Raw genomic sequence first — 19,974 nt, forward strand, 5'->3', positions numbered from 1 at the left:
CCTTGAGTCTTTGTGGTCCTGGCAAGAGAAGTGGGTTCTGCCATCTGATGTTCATGGTGTAGAAACAATGATAGGTTCTTGTGGATCTACCATGTTCATTGCCGATGCTAAGGCAAAATTAGAGTCTATGCTTGGTGGGCGGCACTTTGGAACCCAATGAGCCTCACCTTTCCCTTTTATTGCAACAAGTTATTGTGTTGCGGTCCCACGTTTAGGGACAAGATCTTGTGTAACTACTATGGCTGCTCATGTAGCTGATTCTTGTAGCACAATCACACAAGGATACAAGGGAGTTTCTTGTGGCCATGTCTTAGCCGTATTTTTCCTTGATGTTCCCAATTTTTAGAGGCAAGTTCTTGTAGTACTACTACGTCCTTTGCCATAGATGATGTTGAGGGCTGCTTAGTACTACGTCCTTTGCCATAGATGATGTTGAGGGCTGCTTGGTATCAACAGGAGACTGGTGAGTCTTAGGCACCCATATGAGTTTGTGGCCCTCATAAAATCATTGAGCCTCTAGGAACCTCTTGGGAATCCACCTGGAATGGTGCTTTCATTTACCTTTTGTTGTCTTGTATCTTCGAGAAGAGGATTTCCATAGTTGCGCAGCTTGAACCTTCGTTGATGTAGGAAGTGGGTGGAGAGGAGAAGTTGCAAAATTACTCTGCCCTTGCGCAGTCTTATAGGATGATGCTAGGGTTGTATCCTCTAGAAGCAAGTAGGATCACTTGCCCTTAAGGATATGAGGCATTGGAGGGGTCGATGCAACTGCAATAGATCAGAGGATCTTTATAGCTATGGCTACAACTACTTTTCGACTAGTTTGCTATTGTGGATGAGAAAGCTTCCGTTGGGCCCAATGGACTCATGGGCTTCTTGTTATACTTCTGTACCTCATGGAATGCTAGACTAGAGGTCCCATTTCTGGTTGTGATGATTGAGGCACAATTGTCATTGGTCAGAGTTCCATTGCATTCTTGCCTCAATTTGGTAGTTAATTGCTAAACACCATGTTCTTCCAAGGTAACCTATTCGTCCATAGCACCTACTAGCATAACATAGAATCTACTAGCCACACAGTGGTTATTAATAGATAAGGGAATTTCAACAAAACCTATAGCAGGCAAGACCTTTCCATTTTTAGCATGTACCATGACAGGCGTAGGCTCAAGAGTTACCTTAAATGTAAGGAGTCAGGTGCACATCTCGTATGAAATCAAGTTATGGCTAGTACAAGGGTCAACAAAAGGCTTCGACTAAGAAAATGGTCTCCCTACACAATTGAAAATCTGCTTATACGCTTGCGGGGGCAATGGTAAGATCATCCATGGGGTAAATCCCTTCCACGGACGCTTTGCAAATCATTATGAGCCCCAAATTTTTTCATTTATGTTGATGCACCCTAGCTTCCTCTCTCACTTTTTACTTCATTCGAGCAACTTCTTTTTATATTTATTTTTCTCAGTGGATGGCTTGTAACGTTTGAAGTGTGAATGGGCCATAGTAGCGCTTAAGCTTACTACCATTGATGTAATCATCCATTTTGATACCATCAAGGGTTGCATTTTTGCATGACCCCTAGGGTGTGATTTTGACAACCCAATATGACGGACCCATCCCTTGATATTTTAGCTTATGCTTGGTGTTTCTTATGCTATATAATAGCACAAGATCACCTTTTGTTCTGAAGCTTGTAGTCAAACCACTTCTTGTGACATAACTTCTCAATTTTTATGCCATAAGCTGCTCTCAATCTCATTTCATCAACCTTTTTAAGCTCGAGTAACATTTCAGGGATTGCCTCATCTGATATCTCATCCCTAAGTGCAATGAGGCTTGGAACACTCCATCAGCATAACTGCCTTTACCCCAATGCTAGGCTAAAGGGTGCCCATAGTGTTGCAGTGGTTAGTTTGTGCTCCAAGTCCATTATGATGACTGACCTCAACTGTGCACATCATTGTGTGGCACAAGATCTTGTTTGCGATTTTGGCTTGACCATTAGCTTGAGGATAATAGGGTGTGATTTTTTATGCACAATGAGGAATTCAGTCATCAATATAGGGATCGTGTCATTTACAAAGTGTGTTTCTCTATCACTTACAATTTCTAGTGGGAGGCCAAAGTGGAATATCACATTCTCATATAGGGACCTTTGGCTAGTGGTTTCTCACATCCACTTTTTGTGTGGGATAGACCATCCTTCAAAGACCTAGATTGAATCCGTTGCACTCTATTGTTGCCAAGAGTGAGTTCATGCTTGAATGCTCCTCTACAAACCAATATATGGTCAAGCTAGTATTTAAACACATCTTTTGTAGTTTGCATGATCGATCTACATAGATAAGCTTCTTGCTCTTCATGATTAAGCCTGAGGTAGTCAGATCTAATGGACTTGATCTTCCCAACTCCTAGATGTCTCAAGAAACCATTATGGCAACAATATACCTTAGATTTCTCAGAGAGTTGAGATGCAGATAACAAGAATCTTTTTCTCCTCCTACGATAGCTAGAATGTCGTCTATTGATGTATAGAGTCACTTCCTGATGTACAGTCGTGTGATATGTTTCATTTGCTCTTTTGAAGTACATACGATGTCTTCTTTATTTAGCGGAGTTAATAGCTTGGTTGTGCGCATGGGTGGACGAGGAAATCCTAAATTATTGTACATGCAATGGTGGCTGTGGAAGAGGTTAGGGAATGCTATCTCTTTGCAATGTTTGTCTTTGAAGATGCTTAAACGTGAAAAGCCTCCAGAGGGTGCAACAATTATTGTTTTGTCTTCAAAGTCAATGACTTGTTGGCTAGTGTAAATCCCATGTATTAGCGTGTTAGTTTCCAACTTGAAATTTTCATCATCCATGAAGGCGGTTGTAGATGAGTCCTCTTCTAATTGTTCTTTTTGCAAACACTCAATGTGTTCAGCCCATTTGCAGTTTAACGTGACCTTTTGTTCCTTATATAGGGAACTAGGCAAAAGCTCATTCAATGCACACATTGTCAAAGTAGACCTTACTAAGCCACTCATATAATAATGTGTGTATTGAAACATTCTCTTAATACCAACAATGGCTGTTTCGCCATCTGTAAGGAATCTTCGGAGTATGTGCTAAGCTCTATCAACATCTACAAATACATTGACAATGCTTCCCTTGAGGCGGTATTGTTTGTCAAAGGTTAAGTCACCTATTTGCACAAAATGGATTCAAATTGAAATAAGACATGCTTCAATATCATTTAGAAGACATTGCTATCCAAAGTTTCCCTTATGCTCCATTGACATGTTTCACTAGCTGGTGGTGCCAATTCCTAGACATGACCTCCACATTGCTAGATGAATGGAGGCTTGCCTCATGTGGAAAGTCAATATCCTTAAGTGGTTGTGGCTCCAATGATTCAAGATTCCAATGATGACTCTAAGAGTAAGCAACCCTTGTTATTTTTTGTAGACTAGGGAGACTCAATATATGATTCCAGTGATGACCCTTGCTGAAAACAATGATCATTGTTACTTGCCCTATGCAGAGGGTATTTCACATATGGTGCCAAGAAGTTGGATTGGACCTAGCTCACCACATTTTGTGGTAAAGGAGACTCTGGAGGAGAGGGGAGGAGGAGTTGCAAGGTTAGGACATGCTTTTGGACATGGAGTGCAAGGAAGCATGGACACCTGAGATAATTCCTTGGAATACCAAAGTAGAACTCAACACAATGCCCCAAAGAGTGTGGTCTTCATTCCATTATGGGGTATTCATACAAGTTAGAGAGCTTCTCTCTCTGTATGTAAGAATTGTAAGACATTCTCTCTCTACAAGTAGAACTTGCATATAGAAGTTACATGTAGGAGTTGCATGTGGAACTCGCATGTCGTCTTCCTGCTTGGTGAAATAATCTGTGGCTACTATAATGTAACGTGCCTAGATCCCTTTTGCGACTGGACTAATTGGATATACAAATCCACTTGTTAAAGGGCTGGTCCATGAGAACTCTAGTTAAAGGCATATAATCCTGAGTGTGAGGTATGGAGACTCATTGGCAAGGGTCACAATTCTTAATGAATTCGACTGCATCTACGAAGAGCATAGGCCACCATAACCTAGCTTGCAATACCTTATACGCTGTGAGCTCTCCAAAAAAAAGATCACCTGCAACGCTTGAATGAGCTTCATCTAGAACCTTTATGAATTCATTTTCTCAGACACAACGGCGCATAATGCCATCTTTCCTCATTCGATAGAGTTATCTAGCTACTATTAATTGATATGGGGCTCCATCCTTGATCAATTTCCTAGCCCTATCTTTTTTGAGGGATTTATCTTGAGGGAATCCATTGACTAAGAAGTGTCCAATCTCCTACACCCATTCCAAAACTAGATCAACCAAGAATAATGAACATCTGGAAGAGCATCACACATGTCATCGTTGGTTCTCCATTGGGAATACTTGACATATGATAAGCCATAAAATAAGGACATCCCTTCCTTACTGTCACAGTGAAATCAAACTCCAAAAGGATAAGCATCCACTGTGTGATGCATCTAGTCATACATGGTTTGCTGACCAGATAAAGGAGAGCCTAGTGATCTACAAAAAAGACAAACTTCTTTGCCAACAAGTAACATCGAGCTCCACTCGTGATATGCTAGGGTAACCATTGTGCATTTATGTCACCGACTTGATAGCTGCAGATGTGCTTGGTACACTCTTCTCTCCCACTCTCTTCACATGGTATCAAATCTTGGTTCAGATCTCGGTTCGTGGTAAGGAGCTCAAGAAAGCAAACCAAGTTCGCAGTGTCCTAGTAAGAGGATCAGTGTTGCTTTCTTTTTTTTTTGAGTTTGGGAGCAAATCTCTACAGGTAGCACAACCGAAAAGTGCAAGAGTTCACTGTCTCAGATTGGGATGCTCTTTGAGGTATGGCGAAAAGGTAGTATATGCTATGGGTGAGGCCAAAGGTCTCGATGAAATTATTTTTTTGAATGGAGGCCATTTCGAGGCCCGTTTTGGTGGCGGAAGTTTTCCGTGAGCACTCAGGAAAGTACCCTGTTTTTGTTGTGCGACCACTGTTCTGCAGGTCGGTGAAAAGTTATCACAAAAATTACATTGTATGCCTATGTGCAGAGATATTGGGAGTGACAGAATCATTCTTATTACCTGTTGATGCATAATCGTCACTAGGAAGTGACTATGTGGTCAAATACCTCTGATCAGTTTTGCAGATTTCCCTTATGAGGCAAAAGTTGTGTTTTTTTGCAGTGATAGAATATTTTGTAGTGTTTTGTAATGGCATCTGATGCTCTTTCATAGATTGTCACTGAAAAGCTTGACAAGAGCAACTTCCAAGCATGGAAGTTTAGAATGACGAATTTCCTTAAGGGAAAAGGCTATTGGGAGTTCATTACTGGAGCTGAACAAGAACCAGTTATTCCTAATGTTCCCAATCAATAGGAGTTGCAAGCATTTAAAGGTTAGCATGAGAGAGCCAGAAAGTTATGTACTGGCTGTCTATCAGTATTTTAGATTCTATGATTTTGCATATTCAGGATGCAAGCACGCCGAAGGAGGCATGGGATACTTTGACAAAAATGTATAGCACAAATATGCAACCCAAGAAAATGCAGCTCAAGCAGGAGTTGCATAATGTGCAGAGAGAAAATATGAGCATCAATGACTACCACATGAAGGTGAAGAAGATTGCAGATGCACTTGCTTCTATTGGGTCACCAGTGGAAGGTGATGATTTAGTTTCTATGACCTTGAATGGTCTAAGAAAGGATTATGCACAATTCTGGACATCCATTGCCGTCTGTGAGAATTTTGCTGATTTTGAGGAGTTGATTGCTCTTCTAATTTCTAAAGAGCAGAGAAATGGTGGTGCATCTTCTTCAAGAGGAACTTCAAAAGAAGCTATCTTCTACTCAAATGCTGGAAGAGGTAGAGGCAGAGGTAGAGCAGGCCGATTTGGAGGCCGTGGTAGAAATCAGAATATGTAGCAAATTCAAGAAAACCAGTCCTATGGAGGAGGACGTGGTAACTTTAGAGGCAGGGGGAGCCAAATAAGTCGTGGTGGATGGCAGAGAGGCCAAAATGCAAACAGCAATGTTGAATGCTACTAATGTGGTAAAATGGGTCGTATGGTTAAAGACTACTATAAAAAGCAGAATGACATCATGATTGGAAAATTGCAGCAAGGCAATTATGCATCCTCTAGTAGACAGGGTGATGACAGAAATGAGCATCTGTTAATGGTGCAGCACATGACCAATTCTATGACAAGTGCAGAAGAAGCCAATGATGTGTGGTATGTTGACTCAAGTGCTTCAAACCACATGGCAAGTCATGCAGAATGGATGCAAGATGCAAGGAAAATGGAAAGACCAGGATTTGTGGAGACTGGTGATGATACTGCACATCCTATTGTGCAGATTGGTAAAATTCCTTTATTTATGCAGGATGGAAAAAAGAAATACCTGTCTAATGTATTTCATGTCCCGAATATCACCAAGAACCTAGTTTCTGTTGGTCAAATGGTTGAGCAAGGCTTGCAGGTCAGATTTAATCCTCATGGATGCTTTGTTGAGGATATGAAAAATAAAGGTCGCTTGATAGCAAAAGGGAAGAAGAAGGGCAAGATGTTTACATTGGATGTGGACATGCCTGAATTGAGTGCAGCAATGTTTGCACATGGGACCGGTGTAGTTGCAGATATTGATATTTGGCATAAATGCATTGGCCATGTTAATGTACAGCAACATAATTAATGCAAGCCCAAAATATTGTTACAGGATTGCCTAAGTTCAAGGTTGTAGAAATGGATAAGGTATGTGAAGCCTGTCAATTTGGAAAAAAGGCAAGGAAACCATTTCCTAGACATGTTCAAGAGAGTAAGAGGCCATTGGAATTAATCCACTCTGATGTGTGGATTACTAAAGCTGCATCTATTGGAGGCTATAATTATTTTGTCGCTTTTATTGATGACTACAGCAAAAAAGTTTGGGTGTATTATATGAAAAAGAAGAGTCAGGTGTTTGGGCATTTCAAAGCTTTTAAAGCTATGGTTGAAAAAGAAACACGCCTGCAAATAAAATGGCTAAGGTCAAATGGAGGGGGAGAGTACCTCTCAAATGAGTTTGCAAGTTTCCTACAGGAGCATGGCATAAAGCAGCAATATTCATGCAGTCATACCCCATAGCAAAATGGACTTGCAGAAAGGAAAAACAGGCATATTGGAGAGGTATCTCATCCCATGCTCAACAAAAAAGACCTACCAGATGATTATTGGGCTGAAGCAGTTGCTACAGCACTCTACATAATGAATAGGACTCCAACTATAGCAATACATGGCATGATGCCAGAGGAGATGTAGCACGAGCATATTGACGCAGAAGTTCACAAGTGGGATATGGCTCTTGCAGAGGCTGTGTGGATTGGACACGCTGTCCAAATATGGGATGACAGGTTGTAAGCCGATTTCAATTCCTTTGGAGCAGAATGTGAAGTTGAGCACAGATGCAGGTGAGCTTCTGGAAGACCCTACTATGTACAAACGCATAGTAGGAAGTTTGATTTATATGACTATTACCAGGCCAGATTTGAGCTATACTATTGGGTTGGTAAGTCAGTTTATGCAGGCTCTAAGGAAACCGCATTTGGATGCGGCTAGACGCATACTGAGGTATGTGAAGTCCACATTGCAGTATGGATGATTTTATGAGACTGGGGTTCAGATACACTTGCATGGATACATTGATGCTGATTGGGCTAGTAGTATTTCTGATAGACGATCTACAAGTGGATATATGTTCTCTTTTGGGAGTGCTATAGTCACTTGGAGCAGCAAGAAACAGCCTACAGCTGCCTTGTCGAGCACAGAGGCTGAGTACAGGGGTGTATCAATGGCTGCATGTGAGGTAGCTTGGTTGCATAAGGTACTTTATGATATGCATCAGTCTACAGATGGGCCACTTGTCATTTATTGTGACAACATGAGCAGTATACACTTGGCAAATAACCCAATCTATCATGCTAGAACAAAGCACATTGAGGTGCATTATCACTATGTGCGGGAGAAGGTTCTAGTAGGTTTTATTGATCTAGTGTATGTCAGCACAGAGGATCAGGTAGCTGACATATTCACGAAGGCATTGGGCGCAGAGAAGCTGTGCAAGTTCAAAGACCTGCTTGGTGTGCAGGAATTGGGATTGAGCTTGAGGGGGAGTGTTGAGATATCAAGCTCCACTCGTGATATGCCAGGGTGACCGTTGTGCATTTATGTCACCGACTTGTTAGCTGCAGATGCAGAGTTGGTACACTGCCCATGAATAATAGCTAGATGACAGCTATCTTTATGTACTTTAGTTAGTGAATCAGTTAGTATGCCACCTTAGTTAGCTGAGTTTGGTTTGAGACCCACATATAGGGTTCACCTATTCTTTTGTACTTAGAGTTCTTTTGGCTTACATAACTAAGAAGAGGAAAACTGTTTTCAGCCTCCACCTTTGTGTATATTCCCCCATTGTGTATGTGAGAAAGCTGCAAGTGAGACTCCTTCCTTCTCTCCCACTCTCTTCACATATGCACCATGGCCAGTCCTTCTTGCTCAGTCATAGTATAATTCATTTCAGCATCATTCAATTTTGATGGTGGCTAATAAAGTATATCGGGTAGTCCAAATTGGACTCACTAAGCTGCGCCAGCATGCAAGCATCAATGTGGACATGGAAGATAAAGTCCCCAATTAGGTGCTCGTAGAATTGGGGCTGATGCCAACACTAGCTTAAGGGTTTCATAGGAAAACTGGCATTCTTTAGTCCAAAGAAATAGATCAGTAGTTTGTACAAAGGGCAGGGTGGTCTCAGCATAGTTGTAGATAAACCTATGATAATAGCCCATGTGCCCTATCAACCTTTGTACTCCCTTTGCATTAGTGGTCAGTGATAATTCCAGTATAAGTTTAATCTTATTACAATCCACCATGGAAATTCTTTTTTTGGACATTACATGACCAAGTATAACCCCGTGTTTCACCGAAAACAAGCACTTCAAGGGATTGAGGGAGATTTGGTAGAGACGGCAACTTTCAAATATGAGTCTTAGATACTTAAGGTGATCATCCCAATTGGAATGAACACATAGGTCATCTAAGAATGCCTCTAGACAGTCCCTTAGATACTCCTTGAACTAGTTGATCGGACTCCATTTCGGGCCAATGGGAGCAAATACCACTATAAAGGCATTTCTTAATGCTTCCCAGTTGATCTTTTCCTCCACTCCTAAGGTCCTATACCATTTTCCTACCTTACCATCAAGGCTTAGCCTGAATGCATTCACTTTATCCAAGTCACCAATATCTCCGAAGGTCTCACAAATCTGATCAAACCTTTCAACCTAGGATACATCCCCCTCTCCTAAAAACTTGTTGATGAGCTTAGATTTAGTAACTTGTGAAGCATTGGTATCTCTTTCCATAGCCACTTGCGGCACAACCCCCCTTCCTAGTGCTTGCATTAGGATCCTCATGGCCTCATTATTTAGGACTCAGAACCCGTCTGTAGCATGGGCAAAGGCACTTGACGGGCTGGCACAATACCACCAGAATAGGGTGGTCCTTGGGGTGGATTGTAGAAGTTTGTCAATCGGATAAGAATTGTGCTTGCTAGTCTTGGCCTTGTGGGACCTAGAGCCACCACACATGGTGGGATGGGGTTTACTAGCCTCACTGGTATGGGCCTTGGCAAGGGCACACTTATGTTAGGAACCATCCTATAGTTAATTCTTGGGTCAAAATGTCCTTTTTAATGGGATTCTTGCCATAGCAGCACATATAAGGTCCTACCACTTCCTAAAAGACTTGGTAAAACTCTACAAGTCATCTGCTGCCCCGAGGTTTTTCCTTTAGCCATTCTTTAACTATACCCTCTAATTCTTTTAAAGATAGGTCTCTGCCTCTACCTCTTCTAGCATTTGAGTAGAAGACAGCTTCTTTTGAAGTTCCTTCTAAAGAAGATGCACCACCATTTCTCTGCTCTTCAGAAATTAGAAGAGCAATCAACTCCTCAAAATCAGGAAAATTCTCACGGACTGCAATGGATGTTTAGAATTATGCATAATCCTTTCCTAGACCATTCAAGGTCATAGAAACTAAATCATCATCTTCCACTGGTGACCCAATATAAGCAAGTGCATCTGCAATCTTCTTCACCTTCATGTGGTAGTCATTGATGCTCATATTTTCTCTCTACACATTATGCAACTCCTGCTTGAGCTGCATTGTCCTGGCTTGCGTATTTGTGCTATACATTTTTGTCAAAGTATCCCATGCCTCCTTCGGCATGCTTGCATCCTGAATATGCACAATCATAGAATTTGAAATATCGATAGACAGCCAATACATAACTTTTCTGGCTCTCTCATGCTAGCCTTTAAATGCCTGCAACTCCTGTTGTTTGGGAACATTAGGAATAACTGGTTCTTGTTCAGCTCCAGTAATGAACTCCCAATAGCCTTTTCCCTTAAGGAAATTCGTCATTCTAAACTTCCATGCTTGGTAAACAAAAATTCATAGCTAGACGTCTTGGGTCTAGCTCTATCACAAACGCTCCTCACCACCAATTTTTATGTAGTTCTAACCTCAGGCTCCCCTAGAATCCTCTTAAAGTGCTCTGTCCTAGGGCATGCACAATACAACTACAAAGGCCATTCACGAACATCATGTTTATAGGCCCCATCCATATTCATGATTATTCATGTTAATACTTTCAAGAAGAGATGATCCTAATTAATTTATTAATTTATTTAATTGAAAGTGTCTAGAAAGGACATTAATTTTAGAGTAGAACTATTTGAATCATTTTCCCTCCTTACCCTTAATTTTTTGCTAGCATCCCCCTCTAATTTATTTATAATACCTAAACCCATTTCCCATCTTTCTCTTTATCTCTCTATATCCCTTAACCCAACCCCCCTCTCTATTTCTTTATGCCTTAAAATATCTCTTTCCAACTTCTTCCCCTTCCTTTCCTTTTTAACTCCTTTCAAAATTCCCCCTCTTATTTTTGGTCTTTCCCACCTATCAATTCACTACCCTTCCCTAATTGTTATCAAATGGGTCTCTCCTAGCATTCTCTCTATCTTTTCTATAAATTTTTTAACTTAATTTGTCCTTCTTTCTACAAAAATGCCTCACTTATCATACCACTACTCTTTACTAACCTTCTCACTCATAACTTTTACAACTTGCTTTGTAAGTCTATTGTTTAGTGTTTATATTTATTGAGACTCCGATAACAAGGGAGGGGTGTTTATGACACATGTCTTCCCAACTAAGCTTTAACTGGTTCTCACCACGTTTTTCTTGTTGGATGGTGGTAGGTAGGCAGACTCCCTTCATAATAAAAGTGATGTTGCAAACGACTTATCAAAGCTCTACTGCTCACTTTCCTCTTTTAGGAAAAATTGTTCATCCTTTAATGATGCTACTTCATTTTTTGCGGATGTTTATTTCAAAGTTTATTAAACATTTCTCTTTCCTACTCCAAATTTGTCTACTCTTCACTATGGAAAGGGGTGTTGTAAATGTCTTCTACACACACACACACACACACACTTCCTACCCCTTCCTCCTTTCATTAAACCCTTGTTTCTTTATCTTCCCATTTCCTCCTGCCCCCCCTCTTTTAATTTCCCCTAGTTCCCTCAATTTTACTCCTTTCTTCTTATTTACCTTAATTTTCTCCTTAATCCCTTACTTTTCCCTTGTATTTTTTTCCCCCTCTTTTCCTATTTTTTACTTTGTATCTTCTCCCATTTCCCCCCTTTTATTCATGAAATCTTTTCCCTAATTTCCTCCTTTTAAAACCAAATTGTCCTTTCTCCTATTTTTTATTGTTTTCTAATATTTCTCCCATTTTAAAGAATATTTTATCTTCTAATTTTCTAATTTTCTTTATTCTCTATATAAATCTCTACTTTCTACCTTACTTCCCTTCCTCATCTCCTATTTTAATGGTTTCATTTTTATTATTACTCCTTTTTTCCTTTTTTTAATTCTCCTATTATAAACTTTTAATTTCCCTTTTTTCTAATTATACTTTCTCTTGCTATGCCCCCTATTCTTTTCAATTTTGTTTTTTCTAAAACTTCTACCTAACCTCGCTCGCATTTGCCTTCTTTTGAACTTAATTTTGCCTTTCTACCCTATCTCCTCTCCTTTTTCCTTTAAAAATAAGCTCTTTACCCCTAAAGTACTAAACCTTGGCTATATACAACCCCACCCCCCTCAGACCCTGCTGCCATATGTCACGTTGGACCACATTTATGCTGACTACCCAGTGTTTCCACCTCCTCAACTTTCGCATTGCGTGCCATTCTGTTTCTATCTCCTGACCTCCCTGGTTGCTCATCACTGACCCCGATTGCTCACTTACTACCTGCACTCCGGCTATTTATATGCCCCCTGCCTCCTTGTACTATCCTACCTGCCTCTCTAGCCCTCTACTCTCACACTTGCACCCACTATACTAGCTACTCACATCTCCTCCTGCATCACTATCTATGCTTGTTGTGCCCGTTGCATCATTGATCTCATTTTTCGTGCCTGCTCCCATGTCCTGCACTTCACTATCAAACCTCTGCTCTTCACCTCAGGCCTGTCACCAACAGTGCTCTGGCAACTGCCCCTTTTCGACTGTCCAAAAGCTACGGATTCATTGCATCTTAGACCTTCAGCACCATCACACGGTTAGCGATGGTCGTTACAGCCTTCTCTCCCTACACTTCTCCTTGGAACCATGGATTCTCAGGTTCCTTTTACTTAGTCATTCCATTATGCGTAGTTATTACCCCCCCCTCCCTTCTCTCTCTTAGTTCTAAATTCTTTTACACTCCTCCTATATCCTTACACTACTTACCCTTTTCTTCATTATTTCTAACAAATTTCATTCAAACTTATTTTCCCAAATCCCCCCCCCTCCTTCCCTTTTTAATCTTTTCATAAGATATGCCCCTTTATATTTTTAAATTACTTTAACCCTAAGTTTTCCCTCCCTCTCTAAAGATCTCTCTATATCCCCCCCCCCTCTATAAATCTCTCTATATCTATTTTCCCCTTCTCTATAGGTCTCCATAGATATAAAATCCTTTATTATTATTTATTTTTTCCTCTCTCCTACCAAGATTTCCTCCCACTTCTATTTATTTCCTCTCCCCACTCTACATTTTCTTATTCTCTCTCTTCCTCCTTCATTTTAAAATTTACTCCCCCACCTTATGGCCCCCCCCTCCCCCTTCAAAAATATTCACCCTTAATCTTGCCCTCATCACTATTGACCTTTTTTCCCCCTCTTTCCTTGCTTTTCCCTCTCAATTTTCCATTTACCGCATTCCTTTATTGTATCACCCAATTTTTTTAAAACCTACCACTATATTCAAATTCCCTCACCATACATTCTTCTTTTTCACATTTTTTTATTGAAACCTTAAGCCTAACCCTACTTAAATCCTTCTTATTTAGTTATGATTCTAGGCCAAACCCCCCCACGTCCGCATCTTTTCCACCAATTTTTCTTCCTCTTATTAATCCTAATACTTCACTTCCACTTTTCATTTTCCCTAGTTCTCCCACTTAATTTTCCTCCTCTCCTAATTTAAGTAAAGATGTATTTTGTTTATCCTCCTCCCACCCTCCATTTATTTTAGTTTTTTACACCTTCCCCTCCCCTTTGTATGAAGCTCAAGATTGGTTCACTTCATTCCACAATTTATAAACACGTCTTGTTGCACTTTTAATACTACATCGAGCGATTGAAGTTCTTGGTAAAAGCTTCTAATTTATTGTGACCCCGATAACAAGGAAGGGGTGTTTGACACCTGTCTTCCCAACCTAAGTTCTTACCATGTTTTCTTGTTGGATGGTGACAGGTATGCAAACTCTCCTCTTTAATAAAAGAGATGCTCATCATCAAGCTCTATTTTTTTGCAAAAACATTTTTGGCACTTCTTATCAAAACTCTTATATACTTTTTATGCAATTTCGTAGGTGCTTTACCTACATACTCAAACTCTTCCTTAATTCTATAATGTTCTCTTTCTATTCTTTTCCCCAACCCTTTTGTCTTTTAACTATGCAAAAGTTGTTGTCGTCTTGTCTTCCACACACACAATAATTTTGATTAGTAAATGTATCTCACACACACAGACACTTATTTATTTGCACACACACACACACACTCTCTCTCTCTCTCTCTCACACACACACACACACACACACACATGTATACTTCCCCAACTATGAATTATTCTTTTATGTACCCCCTGTGAAATCTCCCCTTTACACTCTCTTTTTAACCACCCCACACACCAAGCCCACTAATCCTCCCATACCTCCTCTAGTCCCTTCTCAACCCATGCACTCATTCGCTCCTTACTCCACTTGTGACTTAAACTCCACTTGTGACTTAAACTTCACTTGTGACTTAAACTCTTTTTGACTATCTAAGAACCCATATGGTTGTCTATATTCCTAGGTAAAGCGATAACAAGCCAGGGAAAACAGGCATTACCTGTCTACCCAAATGTAACTATGATGTTCTAACACCTAGTTTGTTTGGATAGTGGCAGGTAACTGGACCTTGACCAGAGATTTTACATGTCCTATATAAGATAAGGCATACATTTTTTCATTTTATTTTAGTATTAGATATGTAAATATAAATAAATAAATAGAGAGATATAGATAGACAGACAGACAGATAGATAGATAGATAGATAGATAGAGAGAGAGAGAGAGAGAGAGAGAGAGAGGTATCTAACGAGGCACATGATGGCACTCAGATGGTGGTAGGTATGGCACCTCTCATTCGGGATGGATGTGCTAGCTCTCTTTGAACTCACTTTGCTGGATCAAAGTGGGAAGGGCAAGCACATGATGAACATCCATTTTGTTCATTAATTGGAGAGAAAACCTTACACCTTCAAGTATCATGGAAGCATGTGGTATGTGATCCATGTTGTTGTCTCTTGCTCCATAACATTTTGATGCGACTAGAAGTGTGTCTAGCATTTAGCATAACAGTCTATGCCTTAGGGCTAGAAAGACTAAAGAACAACACCTACCAATATAAAATAATCACTTCTCTATATCTCTATCTTTGTATTCCTTATTTGTGAGGTTGCACTGAAAGGGAAATGCCATGTGGCACCCTTCCTTGAGGCCTCCTTTATAAAGATAAACGGCAACATCTACCACTATATAATCATCTCTTCTCTATATATCGATCTCTAAATTCCTTATTTGTGAGGTTGCACTCAGGGCATTGCCATGTGGCACCCCTCCTATTATGAAGGTAAAGGGTGAGAGTCTGATAATAGAGGCAACAAATCCCCATGGGAAAGGATGATTTTGGCAGCAAGCTAGTTGTATTTTCTCTTTCACCATTTGAGGATGCCTACTCAATCAAATTGAAGGTTAACAGAAAGCTGCCGCGATCAATAAGCTCGAGTTGACATGCCTCTAGCAAAGCATCAGTCAGGAGGGAGATGAGTAGGAGTCTAGAGAAGAGGAGGATGCTCACTAAATCGAATTGAAGGTGAACCCAAAGCTTCCACAAATCTTGAGGCTCGAATAAACACCGATCAAGAAGGGGATGAGACGCAATAGCATCAAAAAATGTGTGATGAGGTGACAATTCCCAGGCTTAAAAATATTTGAGATTCACAATTTGCAAGAAGTTGGGTAGCTTCATGGCCACATGATATGCAAGGGTACACTCTTATACTAATTAACTTGTCATTCCTTAGATGAGGCTATTACAAGGATAGCAATTCGTTGTATATATTGAAACAGAGGCAACAAATCCCCATGGGAAAGGATGATTGTGGCAATAGTCGGTCACTTCCTCTTTCACCTATTTGAGGATGCCTGCTTAATCAAATTGAGGGTGAACTAAAAGTTGCCGCAATCATGCAGCTCGAGTTGACATGCCTCTGGCAAAGCATTAATCAGGAGGGAGATGAGTAGAACTCTGGAGAGGAGGAGGATGCTCACTAAATCAAATTGAAGGTAAACCCAAAGCCACAAATCTTGAGGCTCAAATAAACATCGATTGAGAAGGGGAGGAGTAATAGCACCAAAAAATATGTGACGAGGTGATAATTCTCGGGCTTAAAAATATTTGAGATTCACAATTTGCAAGAATTCGGGTAGCCCCATGGCCACATGATATGTAAGGAGACACTCTTGTACTAATAAAACCGTCATCCTTAGATGTGGCTATTATAAGGATAGCAATTCGTTGTGCAGATTGAAAACCATTTAGTAGATTTAGGCATGCACTTAGTTTTCTTCTATCTTATATATTTTCTTATTTTAATCCTATCATGTGCCAAGGAAAGGGGAGTTCCATTTTCCAAGAAAAGGATACATTGCTACAAGGGCCAGGGTGCAAACACTCACAAATACAAACATGCACACACTATGCAAAATCTGGGGAGTAGCTAAAACATTGATTCTTAAGGGGCAAAGAAAAAGATTGACTTGAAATTGAAGCCAGGCACAATGCATGCATTGAAAAGGGAGTGTAGGTCTCATGGGCATTAAGTGGCAAGTAAAAAGCTTCATTTTCATAAATCTTGAACTTCAAAGATGAATCTAAGGGGTACATTGATCAAATGAGACAAAGTGCTTGAAGTAATTAAGAAATCCAAGCAACAAAAGCTTTTTTTCTATGATGGTGGCCCAAGTCTAGAGTATGCAACCATCCGAGGTTTGGAAATTCATAGGAACCTTGAACACTCTATTGGAGCTAAGATCAAGGTATTACAAAGCCATTCTATTTGTCAAAGTTGTTGGGCATTAGCCATAAATTTGTTGCCTGACAAGGAAACCCACGCTGATTCAGCATGTTGAACTAAGATGGGATGTTGGGATGCATGGATAAATCAAGATGTTGTAGAGCTGAATACATTACCCATTAAATTATTTCTATCCAAGAACCGAGTAGCTAGCCATGGCAGTTGATACATCAGCCTCAAATTATTTATATCATACCAAGCTCGAATGGAATGGCTTTAGGAGGTTGTTTACAAAAATTTTGCATCATTCATCATACTAGGATTTTGTCTTCATCAGTTCATTGGCTACTAAAATAGAGCATGGCGGATCCACCCCGAGAGAGAGAGAGAGAGAGAGAGAGAGAGAGTTTCTACACACTTAGATGCATTAAGACTCACAATTAGTTTCCACCATCGAGTCATTGGCTATCTGTTTGTGTACGTATGTATGTACTTTATATGAAAATACCACATAAAACACACATGTGTATAAGACACACACACACACACACACACACACACACACAAATAGAGCATGGATCCACCCCGAGAGAGAGAGAGAGAGAGAGAGAGAGAGAGAGAGAGTTTCTACACACTTAGATGCATTAGGACTCACAGTTAGTTTCCACCATCGAGTCATTGGCTATCTGTTTGTGTACGTATATATGTACTTTATATGAAAATACCACATAAAACACACACACACACACACACACATGCATGCATGTGTGTGTGTGTATAAACTTTTAGAAAGAGAAATAATGTTTATCCACTTCTTCAATAATCATTATTGCCTAACATTACTATGAATTTCCTTGAGCACCTCTCTTTTTTATCATGTGATTACGAGCCTTGATCATTTAGTGTTTGATATTACAAAAGACTTCCAAGGGAAGATGTATTGAAGAGGATGGGCCTTCCCTAAAGACTTCAAACAACTATATTCAAAGATTGCTAGAGTTAGGTCATGATAAGCTTTTAGAATGGTTGAAGTCCCTTCCAAGTCTTTATCCCCTTCTTCAAGCATCTTATTTTTAGATTCCAATTGAAAGGTACCATCTTAAGCTCATGTTAATATTTATAAATAAAGTCTTAAGTTGTATTCCTTGAAATGAAAGGGAGCCTAGGGATCCCAACCTTGAGATAACCGATAGTAGACGAGTCATGCTAGTCGTGTTTTTAAAGGAGGTACCTCTCCTTGAATTACACGAAATGAGGCTCTTGCACCTTGAAACATTGAGGTTGATGCAATTAATGCAACGGCATTAAAGGCAATGCCCGGGGAGGAAAGGGAGTACCTAAGGGCAGACTCATTGGATAACTCAGGGGGAGATTATTTTTTGTTTGCAGTCGAGTATCTGAATAGTCTTGATCTTGGTGGTGGATACCCCCCACATCAATTGGCTTTGAAAAGGAATGCTCCTATAATTTTGTTGCGCAATTTGAATCCTCACCAGGATCTATGCAATGGGACACGATTGATATGCAAAGAGTTTTACACGAAAGTGTTAGAAGCTGAAATCATTATCGGTATGAATGCTGGTGATAGAACATTCATTCAAAGGATAACATTCATTCCGACCAACCTTGACATCGATATTTAGTCATGGCTAGTTATACATGTATTCGAGCATCAAACACTGTTAAGGTTTTCATTTCGGAGAGTGCGTTTGATGCCAGGGGCGAGGAGGCGGATAATACTTCTACCACAAATGTTGTGTACAAGGAAGTTTTGCAATTGGCAACAGCAAGAGCCTAGGAGTATGACATTGCTCTTTTAAGCCCTCCTTAGACTTTCATGGGTGGCAAATCTTCTCGGTAATCTTTGTATAGCTTTTTAAAAGTTCTTTCAATATTCCATCCAAGAACTGTCATAGGTCTTCGGGAATGCTGGCTATTTATACAAATATGAAGTGAGATGTAATATTTCATGATTTTGTCCTTGATAATGTTTGGATTTCATTTTTCATTTGAGTTATGGGTTTGCAATATACTACAGGCTATTTTCTCTTCAAAGTCTATTGTTTTTTCCTGTATATGTAGATTGACACATGCATTTCTTTTTGCAATGCGATAGGATGTCTAGGCAGTTCACGTTTGTCACCGAAACATGAGCACAGGTGCAAGGTACATAGTTGCTTGACAACCACATTTTATGTCGACCTGTTTAATAGTATAGTCATTCACTTTTAGAAAATTGCAGATCCTGCGGGCTGGGGATCTCTGTAGAGTGCACAACTATTATTGGATTTGCTTGAGCTGGAGAGCTACCTTGGGTAAGAACCGTGTACATTGTATGTTGCTTTATTTTTGTTAAAACAAAAGGTTATTTGGATTATATATGAGTGGGAAAACATGCTATTGTTTCTCTTTTAGGATTGTTCCTGATTCAAGGTTTGTAATGAATCTCCACGTCCACAATCCTTTAGAGGGACGAGTCCACTTGGGATATTATGCTATCTTGGCTTGCCGGCTTCATAGGGATGATGGACCATAGACCATCACTGTTCGTTGGTTAGGATACTATGAATGTGTGCGGACACGAATTTTCTATCAAGGGCAAAATGGGGACTATATGTACACCTTTGTCCGCACTGTTGACAGCTCTTTGCGTCTGAGTAAGTACTCTAACGAATGAGTTGGGTTTTACCAACATATATGTGTAAAAGTTTTATGGCTCAATAATCATTGTTCCTAAATTATCTTTTTATGTGATGCTGGTTTAGATACGATTGTTGGTACTTCGCTGTATGTTCGTAGCCAATGCGGACGTGACGGATGTAGCGGACGTGGAGTACATGGTCGTCGTAGGCTTTTCCCTGCAGTACATGGCCACAAACTTTTCCCTTAGGGATGTTTGTGTGTCTATTGTAAATCTATTTTGTATGTTCAGTTATGACTTTGTTTGCAGATGTGTATGTGGACATATCAATCTGTTCTTTGATGTAGCTATTGCATGTTCAACATGTGACTCCACTTTCGGATGTAATATTTTGAAGTACTCTATCATAGAGAACTTTTTTTGGACGTGGCAGACGTGGAGTACATAGGCACCACAAGCTTTTCCCTGCAGTACATAGCCGCAGACTTTTCCCTTAGGGATGTTTGTGTGTCTATTGTAGATTTTGTATGTTCATTTATGACTT

Source organism: Dipteris shenzhenensis, chromosome 24, assembly GCF_047967505.1.
Source record: "Dipteris shenzhenensis isolate YYH24624 ecotype China chromosome 24, Dip_SZ_1.0, whole genome shotgun sequence".
NCBI lineage: Eukaryota > Viridiplantae > Streptophyta > Polypodiopsida > Gleicheniales > Dipteridaceae > Dipteris > Dipteris shenzhenensis.